This window comes from Anas acuta, chromosome 3, assembly GCF_963932015.1.
Source record: "Anas acuta chromosome 3, bAnaAcu1.1, whole genome shotgun sequence".
Lineage (NCBI taxonomy): Eukaryota > Metazoa > Chordata > Aves > Anseriformes > Anatidae > Anas > Anas acuta.
In genome coordinates, this window is record NC_088981.1 from 37,974,601 (window position 1) to 37,991,254 (window position 16,654).

The 16,654-nt window shown below is 39.3% G+C and overlaps 1 long non-coding RNA gene across 2 annotated transcripts in view; it reads left to right on the plus strand.

Moving 5' to 3' along the window:
- Nucleotides 1-13,215, plus strand: part of LOC137853858 (uncharacterized) — a 37,138-nt gene extending 23,923 nt beyond the window's left edge. For both annotated transcript variants that reach the window (XR_011094776.1, XR_011094777.1), the window contains one exon: nucleotides 387-13,215. This is a non-coding gene — a long non-coding RNA (uncharacterized lncRNA). The remainder of the gene's footprint in view (nucleotides 1-386) is intronic.
- The last annotated feature ends 3,439 nt before the right edge of the window (nucleotides 13,216-16,654 follow it).

Consider the following 16,654-nt stretch of genomic DNA (forward strand, 5'->3'; position numbering starts at 1 on the left):
GCAGTGAGGTTGTGAGAAAAAACAGGGCTTCTTTCACTTGGTTTTATATTTGGCAACTATTTTCATTGTGTGTCTTCATGTCCCTGTAACGTTAGAAGTAATAAATACATATACATTTTTCATCTTCACCATGCTCTCCATCATTTTATAGTACTTAATACAAACTAAAGAGTCTTTTGAGCTTCTTCTTAGAAAGAAGCCATTTCCTCCTTCCCATCAGCCTTCTTTTTCTGTCTCTCTTTTTAGTTAAACTTTTTTTTTTTTTTTTTTTTGGTATGAAGTGTCAGAAATGCATGCAATATTTCAGACACAGGTGAATCATTAATTCAAACCCGGACACAATGATATTTTCCATTTTGTTCTCTCTGTGTTCTTTTTCCTAATAGCTCAGTTCCTAGTTTGGGTTTTACCTGACATAAGAATGTCTTATGTTTCTGCTGAGATTGATGGTGAAAGTTCTGATCCATGAAGGCAAGATTGAACCATTGGTCCGGAGGTCATCCAGCAGCCCTTTACTAATCTTCTGAGTTATCAGGCCACCTATCAGGACACTACTGTTCAGCCTTTTGTTCATCTGAGGAGTAGGTCTGCATGGATTCCATGACAGATCAATGACTCCAGGCTTCTCTTGAGAGAAAAGGAATAATTTATCATTGCTAATGGTTTGTTTTCTGTATCGATCTTCTTACCTCCTCCTGACCAGCAGCTTTACTTATGAAGAAATACTCTCAGAAATACTCACGGTTTAAAATAATAATAATAATAATAAAATTTTTAAAAGTGATTTCTGGACAGAGGTATGTTGCACATTATAATTTTTGGTCTTTGGCTGTGTTTTGACTGTGTTCTGACCAACTTAAAAACTCTAAGTAGATGTTGGTGTAATTCTTTTATACAATCTTATAGGCAAAGCAGTAAGGTCAGAACATTCACCCCATTTTCCACAGTCAGCTTGTATTGCCCACTCCAGCAGTCTCTAGAAATCTGAAATAAATGAATTCAAAAGCCTGAGACTTGCATGATGGCATGAGAATTGCAAGGTTCATTTTCTCTCTCTCATCACACTAGAAATAAAAGAGAAAACTTTCATTCAAACACATTCTTATATCTCAGAAAACGCAATGATTAAAAAGAACAGGTTTCTTCTCTGTAGATTTAGCCTCCAAAGCAGGTGTGTGTTTGAGCTTTGTGCCTGGAATCCCTACGAAGGGATACTGGGAATGGCATGCTAGCTCTGGCTAAAACCAGAGACAGAATTCTCAACAACTTCAGTATGAATATGGTTTTACCCAAGGGCTTTACCAGCTATGCAACTGTTACTGCATTTATGTAGAGTTAGAGGATGTATGATGTCAAGTGCCAAGCTCTTTGGGTAATTGCTGCTTAACATCTGTACAGATGTGTATAGGAAATGTCACAGTTGAAGCACAATCTTTGATTGTTTCATCTTAGTTAGCTACTTTGTAAATGAATGCAGAAGATAAAATGAATTTGCTTTTTCTAGGTCCTAACTTTGTTCCCCAGAGAAGTAGTCTTCAAGGGGATTACTTCTATGGACAAAATTACTCATATGCATATCATGCATATATCTTTACAGGATCAGCACCTGAATTCATGTGTTTCTTCTTGCAGAGCAATTACTATTCACATTTTATTTTAACAGTGTTAGTTCCCAATTCAATTAACATCACCACTATTTTCCCTTGACAATTTCATGGCAAGTCTATAGGGATCCCATTAAAATGTCATTATATTGCTGCTGTGTTGTAAGACTTCAGTGGGAAAACAATTTCAGTGTAAGTCTACAGAGATCTTGTTATGAAGCTGTTAGAATGTGAAATGCAAATGGCATCAATTATTTCTGTGTGAGCATGTGGAGTCCCAATCCCGATATCATCAAGATATGAAGTTAAAAGAAGAGTATTACAGTCTGCATGTATAGAGATGCAAGGATAATATAAGAATTAAAGGAGAAAGGGGAAGAGAGAAAGGGACAAAACATTTTTAATTACAGTGATGTGGGACAACAAGTAGGATTCATAGGTTGTATATTATGGTCATCATAGGACCTTGTCCTTGTTAACCTCAGTCCTGAGAGCCTTCCATATAGACAGTCCTCTGAACCAATATACAGAGGATTTACACAACTAGATCATAGTAATAGGAGTGGTTTTAGATTCCTTCAAAAAAAAGATCCATTGTTGCAACATATATTTTAAAGAGAATGTAGTTTTCCACAGCTGGTTTGCAGTGCACCATGCAACACGTGAATATCCCTTAAACCCATGGTAAATCTAATCAGGTCTATACATTTAATCTGTGTAATTCTCTAGAAATAATTGGAAGAGAAGGATCACCAAGCCCAGGGGTTGGATTCCCACTGTGTGCTAGGGGCAGCTCCGAAGCTGCCTTGGTACCAACCTCATCAGTCATGCAGACAGCAAACCCCTGAAAGGGAGCTCAGATGCAGCTAGAACGTGCCCTGTGGAGCATTGGACCTATCAGCACATGTACAGAGAGACATTTTGCTCCTTGGACATTGCCTGAATGTAAGTTGTCTGGATGATCACTTGGTTGGCAAGAGGTAGCAGAGCCCACAGTGCTCGAGTCTGCCCTAAAACCCATTATTTCCCAGTGCAGGAAAGAAAGCCACACTGTGAATGAGCCTGGGAGGTGGTTGACCATTCAGTGCTGGGTTTTACTGTCTGGGTGAGTGAAGACAGTGAGGTTAATGCCAAAGGCAAGAGCTTGGTGAGGTTATTTAAGGAGGGGAGTGGTCACTGTGGGAGCAGATAGAAACAATGCAAGTACATGGAAGATGAGACAGTACAGTATCTAAAATGTATATCTCCATGCTGTGCCAAGGATAGGGTTTTAGTGTACAGAGCTTGTGTCCACATGGCTTTGTGGGGATATGCTGCCCTCCTTTCGCAAAAGCTCTGCACAATGTAAAACATAAATAATGGTTTAATGTGGTAAACTCAAAAAATGATTCAGCCTTTGAGTGAACCTCTTTGGACTTTGGTCATTGCAAATTCATCTAACTAGTACTATGCTACAGAAAATTATTAATTTTGCTGATATTTTTGATGACTGTTGCCTACTCTGCTGTCATAAACAATTTAACATGTTTGAAAGCCCATATTTGTAGAATAAGACAGGTAATCTCCAGTCCCAGTCACAAATGAAAGTTTGCTTTTCCAGAAAAATGTCAACTTTGCTCTCATCACATTTGATGAGTCCCAAAATCATCAAGGGCCTCTATAAATACCTATACATCCATGACTGGGAGAAAAACTGGATATTTTTATTTTTTTTTCCCCCCTTCTTCTTCTCCTTTCCCAAATCCATTATGGGTCTGACTGTAATTCTGGTGCTCTGTGGATAAAATGAGATCTATGAAACCTTATTTAGAAATGCAGGACTTGTGAACAGCAAGATCTTAGGAAATGTCTTGAATTTAGGAACTACCCTAGGGGATTTGATCTGACCATGTCTGATGTGTTTATCTATCTGCCAACATGTACTTTTGATGGCATTTCACAGAAGACTCTCAAGAGTAACAGAAATACAGACTGAATTGCACCCACAGGACACCATGATAAATAATTCTGTAGATGGCACAATGCTTTTAACTCAAAAAGGCTGAGTTAACAGAACTGTAGTTGCCTTATGTTCCTTAACATCTGTTCAATGAACCAAGTTTCCAACTTCATTTACACTTGCATTGAAGTTGTCTATTATCTGCAAGCTGAATAATTTTTATTTTTTATTTTTTGGAAGGACCAGCTCTTACCAGATCAGTTTCAACCTCACACTGTCACAACACTCGTATCTGTAATATTCACTTCCAGTACTATTATAAAGGAATAAGAAATCAGATGGTTTAATGTTCCTTTTAATTTCCTGAAGTATGAAAGAGAAAGTATTATGCTAACACCTCAACACCCTTCTGCTATTATGGCCAAATCTTGGCCAGGCAGTGATACATTGCACAAACTGCTACACTTAGCCAATGCTCAGAAATCTCTGCTTCCAGCTACTGTAGTTGGTGGCAGCTGCTGTAGCTGTGAGTTACTCCCAAGAGTAACATCTTGGGGGTAGCCTGTGTTGTTAAGTGTATGGATAGGCAGAGCTCAAGGGGTTCTGCATCCCATCTTTCTTCTTTCTGCACAGCACATAATAGACTTATTGAAACATTCTTAATCTGCATAATCAGGACAGCAAATAAATATGAACAGATTTACTCATAAAATTTCCCTCTTTCCTGCTTCTGTACTCCCAGACCTCCTCTGTGAACAGCCTCTTCTGCAGCATTTTGCTATTTCTGGACCTGTTCCAAGACAGAAAGCAGAAGAGCACCAACACTGTTCTGGATATAGCAGAGATAAACAGTGAAAAATAAAAATTAAAATAAGTAAACAAAACAAGAACAAAAACAAAACTCATCAAGCAAAATACCTAAGCTGTATCTGAAACCAGTTTAGATTGCTAAGGGTTGTTTAACATACATGTAAATCAAACCACTGATCGATACACTTACTGCTCCCATTAAGCAGAAGAGGATAATATCCCAGACACTTCCCATCCCACATGTGTGGTTATCCCTGTTATCCTACTTTTAGATACCTTCTTCCTCTCTCCATTTTGCCCTGTCATTGTGACCCACATGTTCTGAGTCTGTTGACAAAGACACAGTCCCATTCATATCCGCTCAGACTTGGATGAAGGGGGAAACAGACATTGCCAGACTGGAAATCCTTCCCCAGGACTGCACCATACTCCTTGTTACAACCCCAACACAGCCTGGTTCCTTCTCAGATTGGGCCATCGTACCAGATTCAATGTGGGTCTGCTGTGACTAGGTGGCAGTTCCCGTGCGCTACATAATACGATACAGCCCAACTTTATATCAAGTGATTTGTCAGTATTTTCCTGTTAGCATTTGGCTTTTCTCTTGGCTTTGCTTCTCACTGCTGTTAACTGCCCTGACAAATGAAAGTCATTCTGAAACTATGTGGCTTTGTAATTATTATCTTTGGTAAATGTTTTGAAAGCTGTAGAGTTGCTGTTTGCTCCCCCACAAGCTGGAAATGCCTGCCAGAAGTTCAATTTAACTGTCAACACCTCTGTTCAAGAACTTAAATATTTTGGAGTCTGTCTTTATAGTTACATATATTAGCATGCTCTGCTTTCTGTAGGACAGACAACTGCTTGCTAATAAGAATGTATTCCTGTTAAGTCATGTTCCTTTTTTTAAAGCTGATGTTGAGCTAGTTTTCATCTCACTGTGTTGGTATTTGTGTCAGAAATAGGTTTTCTGAGTTCACTGCTGACTATAGTCCTTTAGCTTAAAAAAAAAAAAAAAAAACACCACCAACAACAACAAACAGATCCTGGATAACCTCATGAATGACACTACTATCAGTTTTTTGAAGTTGGAACAGTAAAGTCTGGAGAATATTCCTCCTGCTTCCATGAAGACTTTTCATGCACTGTTACAAACACATTCAGTAACTTCAGTGGGAGCACTTGGGAGCACTAAGTTAGGCACATTGATAACCTGTTGAAGAAATGGCCTGAGAGTGCAAGTTAATGGATGTATTCAGCCTGTGTCAAATGAATTGCCCCCTGTGTTTTGTGGCAACAGGTAGCAAAGAATGGATCCTGTTCCGTGGAGCTCAGCCAGACAATATTCTGTATTAACAGGAAATTGGTACCTTGGGCACTTCTGAAAATCCCCCTAAGGTTCCTCAAACTGACATTCCATTCCCATTGATTTCAGCTGCAATTATATATCTGCGTGGTCTTGAGAATCTGATCCTAGAAAGATTTCTAAAAATGCTGATGCACCTAATCACATTTAATTTCAAATGAGAAATTGAATCTGAAACTTTAGGGTCCAGAAAACTGAAGCCTTTGCATCTTCCTTGTCCTTATAAGGGTTAGGAATAGGAATTATTTGTAGGTAGGATGTACTCTGACCTCAATTGGTTTAGGCTTTGTTTTTAAAGGAGGATAAATAGACTTCAATAGACACTTACCCTTAAAATATGATGGGGGCTCAGTGTAACCCTTACTTTATATCCCAGTAATAGCCTGTTAACACTATAATAAACTCCTTTTCATTAAACACCCTGTGCATTTACCAGAGACCATCTTTCACCCTAGCTGGACAGTGCTAAGCCCCACTCTGCTCTCCACAGCCAGAGACAGGAGGAGAAATAGAAATGTTAACACAAGCTGAATAGAAAGAACATGTCCCAGAATCCTCCCAAGCCTAAAGAACTCTTGGGCATGACCACAGCTCCTTGGGTAGGGAAAGACAGGGTAGGCTGCACTCTCCTCCAGTTTTTGGAGAGCCAAAACAATGCTTGTACATGAAATAAGTGTGACATGAAGGAGAAGGTGAGACCCATGTGCTGGCTGCTCTTATGCTGGGCAGCATAAACTACAACGATCAGAATGAGACACAGAGGGCAACTCCCTCAGACATAGGTGCCAAAGGAGTGGCCCTGAGCTCATTTAAAATAAATAAATAAATAAATAAATAATGCTATTGAATCAATGAAGTCATATTCTTTTCTGAGGAAGGCCAGGTGCCCAGCCCAGAATTAATGAAAATTAAGGAAAAAAAAATCATATTGTGGTCCATAAGGAGACAGCCAGATTTCCAGAGTTGTACTGCACTCCTCTGAAATTTACAGCATTTCTTCTGTGTTAGTATAGTTGGGTCCCTTTGATACCTGCCTGTAAGTCCCATACAGCAATTCAATTAAAAAGTAAAATGTTCATTTTTCAAGACACTTTTGTAAATGCCACCAGCAAATTCATTAATAGATGCCACAGAAAAGAACTATGTCTGCTGACATAATCCCTTGAATGATGAGCTATTAATTAGCCCATTTGTGTCACACGTCATCACCTAATCTGTTAAATTACATCCCTCTACATTTTACAATACATATAAAGCTGTTTTCATTTTAATTTTGGGCTTTAATTTTGGGCTTAATGAGATCTCAGAGGCAAAAAAAAAAAGTCTGTAACATGGAAGAGAAATAATCTACACAGAATGGAGCACACTGAAGCATAAATAGGGCAGACTGTGTGGCAATAAGTACAAGCAGCTGGTCAGAGCAGATTCACAGACAGAGTGGAGCTATATGGGGATAAAAGATTCCTTTAGCTTTAAACAATGCCTAATGTGCCAAGATAGCCCAAATGATATATTTTCCCTAACCACCATAGATAAAATTCATGCCAGGGCTGAGAGCCTCATTGCCCTAGCACCTTTAACTCACCTAGATTAAATTGTGGTCCTGTGAAAGCTCAGGGGAGTCAGTCTTCTGATGCTACCTTTGTGCAATCCCTCTGTGTCAGTATAGATTTCACTTCACTGCCACTCATGCACAGTGCTGTTGCCCAAAAAAGTGAAGAACTGAAATCTTCAACTAGGTACTTAAAATGTGAATTGTTGGGCAATGAGGAAAATAATCTCACGGTTCATATGTACAGTTAGAATATACTTATGAATGTTCTTGGAACTCGATTCATTAGAGAGCAGCAACACATGAAGCTGAGTTTTAGGAATGTCAAGCAACAATGTCACCAGGTAGGTCTAGGAGCATATAGCAGCACTTGGAGCAGGAAATTAAAAATAAAGGCATTTGCCCCATTGAAACAGAACAAAGCTGGATAGGGGAAAGGGAGGGATCCAGTGGCATAGTGGACATTATGTCACTACAAGAATAGTATTGCCCAAAAGGGAGCATCCTGGAGAAGCAGCAAAAGTATTGATATGGAGAATATTCTTCTAGACAGTGGTATAAATAATATTTTTGCTATCAGGAAGAGTGGTAGAAAATAAGCAGAAACACTAGGAGACGTGGCAACTAAAATGTAGTTTCTCAACATCTGGTTACACAGATAGTAAACAAAATGAGTTCTCTGAAAAGGCTGCCAAAGTCTATGAAAGGTTATATCAATCTCTTTAAAACACTGCGTAGGTGGTATTGAAGGAGGAATTGGTGACAGCTAGGTAGTGCTGGTGACTAGATCAGGACCACTTTTTTCTATCTATTATCTTCTGACTCACTAAATGGCCCTGGGCAGCCTACTCAGGTGCTAGAGCTGCACCAAGCCCTGGCATCACTCTCCAGCCCCCACCAGGGACAAGCAAAGCCTGAACCGCAGTGGCTTCAGTGCAGGTATGATGTGAAGTGACTGAGCCAGCTTGCAGAGAGGCTACCTGAGTGATCTGTGCCTTAAGGCCACACTGCCTGCTCTGTGTGCCTGTGCAGCCTCCTTACACCCAGCACTGCTAGATGAAATCCTGCTCACAGACATCGGTAGTCTTTGCAGAGGGAGGGATGGGGAGAAGTGACTTCAGATATTTCAGGTAATAAAAATGTTTTACATTTGTTTACAGGAAATATTTTTGTATGTGAAGTGATGTTATTAATTTTCTTAGGAATAAACCAAGTTTCTATAAATGCAAGTTCAAAATGTCACTTAATGAAGCATGTTTCACCTATTCACTGTATTAGCACAAGAACATGAAGAAATGGATTTTTTTCCCTACAAATTCAAATGAATATTTGTCCATAGCAGGTGGAGTGAATGCTAATTTGTGGCAGTCCCTTTGGTCTCCTGAGAGGGTACATGGTGCCAGCCCTACTTACACAACGGTGAAGTATGTGCTACCAGAGCTATCACTGCTCACTGATTTGCAGCTTGTACTTGCAATTGTTAGGCATAGGAGATGAAAAATCAGTGCAAAGTGTTTTTTTAACAGTGACATTGTACAGCTAGATGCCTACGTATATGGTCAGCTCTGTTTTTTTATCTCCAGGAGAGGTGTACTGCAATGGAGCATGTCAGCATAGGAGAGCTGGAGTTTCCTTTGTCCAGTTCTCTGATGCTACCTACTTTCTCCCAGAAGACCCATATTTTCCTCTGAAGCAGAAAGATCTTGATGTACAGAAAGATCTCAAAAGCAAAAATCACTGAGGTTTGTACTTCAACAGCACTTGTACCTTTTTCAGTTTTACTCACTGTGACTATACATGCATGAAGGAAAAAAAAAAAAAAGAGAAGGGAAATACAGAAGTAATTGAGAAACAAGGAGAGAGGGATAGTTTTTTATTCATGCATGGTCCATATAAAGAGACACCTACAGGCTAAATTATTTGGGATTTTTTATCTAACTCTAACCAGTGTTTCTAGGCTGATATTTTCTGGTCAGTGAGGAAAAAAACAGTTGGGATATTTTAAATTTGAAAAAATACTTAATGCATTAAGAGAAAGATCCCAAGCTTACAATGTCAACACCCACCCCTCGCCCCCAAACAGGAATGCTTAGGAAGAGTTATCTGCATGAGGTTAATCTGCCAGTCAATTTCCTTCTCTCAGTATAACCCTCACCAAGAGATTTTATCTTTGCACAGTTCTTTAATATACTGAGCTAAAAGGCATCAGAGAAGTGCCAAATGCCAGTGTCATTCTTGTTGGCAAGTGTAACTGTTGAAGATCCCTTTCTCGTCTCATGCTGCTGCTATGTGCCTTTGTTTTTCACACACATATGAACAACTCTGGCTTCTGCTCGACTCTCCAGGGGAGAGAGATGCTGAAATGCCTTGTTCCAGATGCATGCTTTTGAACAGCATATTTAACAATGCTTGTTCACCAACAGACCTGTACTGTCACCTTCTAGACACTAAATAACCTAAGAGAGGAATGTGTCAGGCAGGGAGTGAAAGTCTTCAGTGCTGTGCTTCACCTCCTTGCCCAGAATCTGCAGGCTAGATGAAGTGGCCAGATTCAAAGTAATGTGTATTTAAAAAGGCATGGATTTGGCTTTTGGGGAGAATTCCCTTATCACATGAGCCAAGGAAGACACCATCAGTCCCTGGAGCTTGCTGCCATCAGAAAGCCAGACCGTTCTTTCCTGCTCCTCCTCCTGGGCCTTGGGGATTACACAGCACCTGTATACCTTATTCTTTTTACAGATCCACTAATATTACAGGACACAGTGGCAGGCCTGGAAGCACCCATCTGCTTTGGTGCCCTGCAGTGACATGTTCAGAGCTACCCTGTTTGTTGGTGGTAGCCTCGCTGTTACACTGGGAACAACCTCAGCCTTGAATTCTCACAGGCTGACCTGAACACAAGGGGCTGTCCTTCTTCTTCTCTTCCCTACTTCCAACTTAAAGCATTAAAGAATATACATTTCAATATACATTTAAGAGTCTCTTTAGGATTTTCTATCATTTTTTTCTTATGTCAAAGGTGCCAACAGTGTCAGCACATAATGTCAGATAATGCCAGAGCCAAGAGATGACCAGCCTGCGCTGTAAATCAAGTTCACACATCAGTTCCAAAATGTGATTTAACAACCTTACTTCATGATTATTCATAATCATAATTTTAAATCATATTTTAAAATTTTGCTTTTTATTCACTTTAACAGTGGGGTAACATCTTGAGGAGGTGAGGTAACAAATACTCAGCTTAGGTAGTGACAGGGCTAAGTTTGAAACCTCACCAGAACACAAAAAAATCCTCAGTACTTTGAATCCTCATTTCAGCCTCTATGCCAACCAGTTATTTAAACAAAATTTCCCAGATGTCTACATCTCTAAGCTCGGTAACATGATGCAACTGATAAGGGCTCCAGGGCCGTGAATTGGATTGGGTTCAGTGTTCAGCTACTGAGTGTTTGCATTCATACTGCAAAATTTCTGCAGCCTGCAGACCTGAGGACAGTTGTTCCACCTGAACTTTCAGTAGCCACATGACTGCAAACAGCTGGGCTCCTTCAAAACATCTTCACTTCTAGAGAGGGAGATTAATTATTCTGTAGTGGGTATAGAGCTACAGATCTCAAATATAGCCATGATTTTCTGTGTATGAATTAAATTGTCTTATGTCCAAATAGCCAGCAATTATTCTTCCAAATGTTCATGGTCAAATGTTTGGCCAACTTATTAACAACTCTCTTTTCAACCCAGAGGACATCCCCAGATTCAAGTCCAGTAAGTAAATGGATGAAACTTACAAATTTGGAAATGGAAGAAAAGTACATAAGTCTTTGGAATTTCTTGGCAGTAAGGCACACATGAAATAGCATGAAATATGGCATTGCCTTAATGGTCCAACTGCTATCTCAGGTAATCATTTGCCTTCAGACAGCAGAGGAGGAACTGCCAAACTGTTGAACAGTTTAACAGTAGCTGTAAATGCTGTCTTGACTCTCACCCTGGTATAGTCTCCTCTCTTTCCTGCTCCCTCTGACAATGGCACCATGGCAGCTTGTCTCTTGAGTAAATAGATTCATCAGTCTGGTTATGTTTGAATATATTCATGCATTTAGAGAGATCACTAATCCATCCCAAACTGGAACTATGATTCCCTCTGATAGGTTAATACACTGCTTTTACATAGTGCAATGAATAAGTTGAACTTGCATGTTATCACTCACAGTTGAAACACAGTAACACCTCACAAATACATACTGTCTTTCAGGCAGAAATTTAAAATATTTTCTCCAGTCGTGAATTTAATCCCACAAAGCACCAACCATGTCAGTTGACAGATACCATTTTACTCTTCTTAGGTAGGTAAACTGAGGTAGAAAAATCTCAAATACAGATGCTTAATGTGGCTTATTTCCAAAGATGCCAACTCCTTACAGTTGCCATTGTTTTAGGATTGCCACATACCTCTGAACTTGAGATAACATTTATTGAAATAAATAATGAAGTGAGTAACGAAGTGAACAAAATATAAATAAAGAAGACTGTATGAGTGTATTTTTCTGTCCTTTTCGTGATCCTTTAGACCTCATAGCTTGTTTTATACATGCAAGGAAGATGAATGGAAGGCCAGGGGCTGGGGGTTATTGTGCCAGAAGGAATGGTTTGTGTTCCCTAACAAAGACACCTAATTTTTAGTGAAAACTGAAAAGAGGAAGAGAATTCCATACTACTGGTATTATATATCCCCTTGTTTGTGCACACTGGCCTGTCTCCAAAGCAGAACGTGTGGAAACCATATGACTACTATTGAATATGTGCCTAAATCAAATTTGCAGTGTTTTTGCTTGCCAAGCACAAGCCTCCAGTGCGGCTAGATACCATATGTTAGGTAGAAAACAGGTTGCTTTTTTATTACCTGCCTTTCCAGGTGCAGGATGATCTTGCCAAACTAAGTGACATCCAACTGTATCAAAACTACATAACCTTCTGCTTTATTCTGGGTCCCAAAGCCCATCCTAATACCTTCAGAATGGTTGACTAAAGCAGCCACCTACCTCTTCAAAAACAGTTTCTATAAGCAGAGAGGGAAATTAAGATGGTAAGTCTTAGGGTCCTTCCCCCATTTGAACTTGGGAAAAATACATTTTGCAGGAGAAATTGTTACAGAAGACATCAGGAAGCAACATGCACAGACAATTCAAGACATCATTCCTTTGCAGCAGCACTTAAAAAAATAAAAACTAAAATAAAATGTGTTTTTATTCCTTGTTGGCACAAAACCAAATCTTTTAGAGCAGAGCCTGGGCTGTACATCGAGTATGTGTTTTGTTGTTCATGACTCCAGGCACAAATGGAAGAGCCTGGTTCAGCTGCCCTTCAAAGGGAAGGGGCTCAAATGTGGTTTTGCATTTTTATCTGGGAAACTTGAATGGAAGAGTAGCCACTGGACAGCTGTCATTTTATGTAGAAATGCAGACTCTAACAAAGATCCATCTAGGCCAGTAACCTGTCTCTAAGAGAGCCAACTCCCACAACAGACTCCCATAACAGTCTGATAGCTTGCTGCTCAGGGACTTCCAGACCCAAAATAACATATATTTAGAGTGTTCTAATGGGTTTCTCTTTGATTAATTTGCCCTGTCCCTTCTTGAATTAAGGTCAGGTTTTGCTATTCACAGCATCCCGCAGCAGAAAGTTTCCACAGTTTCCAGACGTTGCGTAAGGGAATAATTCCTTCTCTTTGCTTTGAATCTTCCACCTTCATTTCTTGTACAATATTATTCCATACACTTGACTGTCTTTGTCAGCATTCTCTGAACGTTTTCCACCTTTCCTATATCATTTTAGAGTTGAGGGGGCTCAGAACAGCACAGAATATTCATGGCAAAGACACGCTGTACGTTTAGGCCATGGCCTTATATAGACTGCTTTTTCCCCATAAGCATTGCTTCATATTTATTTACATCGAATACCCTTTTCTGTCTCATGGCAGATTTATATCACCTGTAGTACATGAAAGAGTGTGATACTTGTCAGTCTATGCATGTTCACAGCAACAAGAAGATTGTCCTGAACAGGCAGACACAGCATCATCTAGCATTTTAAGTAATGAAAATCGGTACCAGGTTTGTATAGGAAGCTAGGTACACAGGATAATTTTATGGCAAACTGAAGATTAGTTTATCATCTCCTTGGGAGAAAAAGGTGCAAAAGTCCATATAAAATACTGCATGTCCATTGGGATAGATTACAATGTGTAATAAGTACATTTAACCCTTACTTAAAAGAGATAATCACTCTGGCATCCATTTATAACTTTGCAGACAATATCAGTTGTCATGCACTGAATAGACAGAAGTCAAGGTCACCTGCACCACAAACATGAAACATTTGATATCAGTGTCACACACCAGAGATGGCATTATTTACCTCCATGTCCATCTTCATTGCAGGCATCCTGGATATCCAGGCACCACAGCTCTGCTCCAATCTTTGCTAAAAATATTTATTTATCATTTACTATCAAAAGCTCATCAAAGATTTTACTGTTAAGCTAGAGCTGACTTAATATCGACCATCACAAATCTCAGGCCAGAATTACTTCTCAGAAGGCCCTATTCTTCATACTTAACTTTGTTGTATCTTCTTGTAAGCTTGAGTACTTCATCTGATCTTTTTGGAATTATCTACTGATAACCTGGGCAAGAATTTGAAAAATCAAGGTCTTGCACAAAGTCTGATGTCTCCATTTTAGTGTTGCCTGCTATAATTCTAACAATAGAATATTTTTCCCTGTGGATCCTGATACACACATGAGCCTTTTGTTGCAGCTTATATAAAAGAATACAAGGAGAGACCAACCTAAAGCAATTAATCCAGATTGAGAGCATCTGAACTGTCTGGGAAAGGGTCGCAATAATGACAGAGAACAGCACTGTCCAAGTACTCAAGGAAAATAGGAAGCCAGACAGACACACTAATGGAAAATGCAGATGTCAGGATCCAATGGAAACCAAGAAGGGGAAATGTTCAGCCTATAAGCAATCATGCAAAAAGCAGAGCATTGCAGAAAGAATCATGTAATAATCCAGCACCACAATTATCCTGCAGTAATGATGCTCTAGCCTGGGGTTGGTCTACTGACACAGTATCTTCTGCATAACTGTACCAGCTCTGAAGATACTGTAGTTGCAGTATCTTCAGCGTAGGAGAAACATATTGACCAAATGATTGCACGTCTTCTACTGGATGCACTTATAGCATTTACAGGGTAATGGATCAAGTCAATTCTAGGTGGATGGGAAGCCCCTGAAATTCATTCCCTGAAACACTGCTGAACAACAGTAATAGACTACAAGGAGAATATATATATATATATATATAAACAGAGTCAGCAAGGCCCTGGAAAACTGTGAACAATGATTGGTTGTTTTCAACAAACACAATTTAGCTTTCTCACTTGGCACATGTATAACTGAGTCTCTGGAGTACAGTCCATTGCTGGACAGCAGGGTACTGAAAGGCACAGATCTGATTGCTATATGTGTCTGTATTAGTGTGAAAAGAGAGAAAATCGTCATGCTCTGCTTTGCCCAGGATACTAATGCATCCTGGTCACAGCGCATCTCTACAAATGGACTGAGTCTTCCCAGAGGTTTCAGAGAAGCATCAGCTTCCATCTTCTGGTGTTTCCTGTCTTATGATGGACATGCAATCCTTTTTTGTACTGCCCACTCAGCAGTACATGGAAAATGCAAATCATTTTTTTCCAGTGGGCACAAGCTCCCAGAATTTCTCACAGTAAAAGTGTATTTCTGCTGTCCCCTGCTATATGCTTTAGCTACTCTCAGGGTCAATTTTGGTACCAATACCCGTTTCCACAAAAAAAAAAAAAAAAGCATGCACAAGGGCAGATTTAGTATTAAGGCAAGGGCAAATGAAAATCAGTTATCAATTTTGATAGCATGTTCCAAACATTTGTTTTCTATAGATTTAAAGCAGATTGGGTAAACGCTACTTAGATGCTATAAACTTTAATTTTAAACAACAGTCTTCCTTTGGGCACCATCAGAGCAATGGAAACAACTAGAGAAAATACAGAGGAATCAGGTATCACTTGTAAGAAAGTAACTAGGGATGTAGTATTCCGTTACACGGGATGCATTTGTACCATTTTAGCTTGCACAGATGGAAATATAGTTCAATGTTTCAACATCATTTGACTTTCACATGTTAAAATATTGATAAGTGCTGCACAGGATAATGCCCCTATGGTTTCAAGTAGTAACTGGAGCATGATGTTTATTGAAGTGAAATACAGCAAAGCCTTTAACAAGTATTTAAAATTCTGGGAATCATTCTCAACACTGTCATAGATTATTTCTTTATTTTTCTCCAGCTAATCTTTGTTGATGCCTTCCAGTTTGTAGGTGTTAAAATAGAGTTCATCTTCTGATCAGCTCAATGCTTCTGTGATACAAGATGCTCAATGGACAAAAATACAAATATTTCCTATTTGAAAACTAAAATGCTGCAGTCATATATGAGATAGAAAACACCAGTAAAGAAAAACAATGCTGCATAAAATAGCCATAAATGGATCATACACTCCCTGTTCTAAATATTTATGGACCTATGTGCTGCAGCAAGAACATCTGAAAGCCATAAAACACATGATTATCCAGATTGCTCAACAAGGTCTAACTTGTATCATGTCAAAGTTTCTGTTCTAAAATGCACAGTATTTCTATAACACTTATGATTGTTAGGACTAAATTAGTCCTACCAGAAGCCAAAGGAGACCAGAAAATATGTCACTTCAATATATTAGAAGAGGAGATGGGCCGTGGAGCACTTTATGAAAGTACATATCACCAGGGTAAGACTGGCATTCATTCAGAATTAATCTATTCAGTCTGCAGCATCAAATTTAGCACAGATATGCTTTGGTCCCCTATGAAAGACAGGCTTCATTTTATGCTTCCCACTGGTAAAAGCATGGAAAAAAATCAAAGAGGAAGTAGCTCACCACATCTAGTTCAGGTGAATAGACAGAAAAAATGTTTAAATTCTATGTATATAGTTTGGAGGGAAAGGTACAGAAAAGTTTTCAAGCACTTGAGCTTGAGCTTGCATCAGGGTATACAACTCTGCAAGGGATTAAGGAACCTGACTCTTAGGCAGATGATTCTTTAGGATGTACCACTTAACCGCATCTTCTCTGAAATAAGACTCCCAGCTGAGCACTGTGTAAGCCAGATCAGCATGGGAAGCGTTAATCATTCCTAAAGAGATGCTCAATACCAGGAGTAGGGTTTGCAACTTATGTGTGAAGATGTATGGCGAAGTTCCTGTTTACCCAAACTCACTTTAGTTTTAAACACCTAGAAGCATTGTTA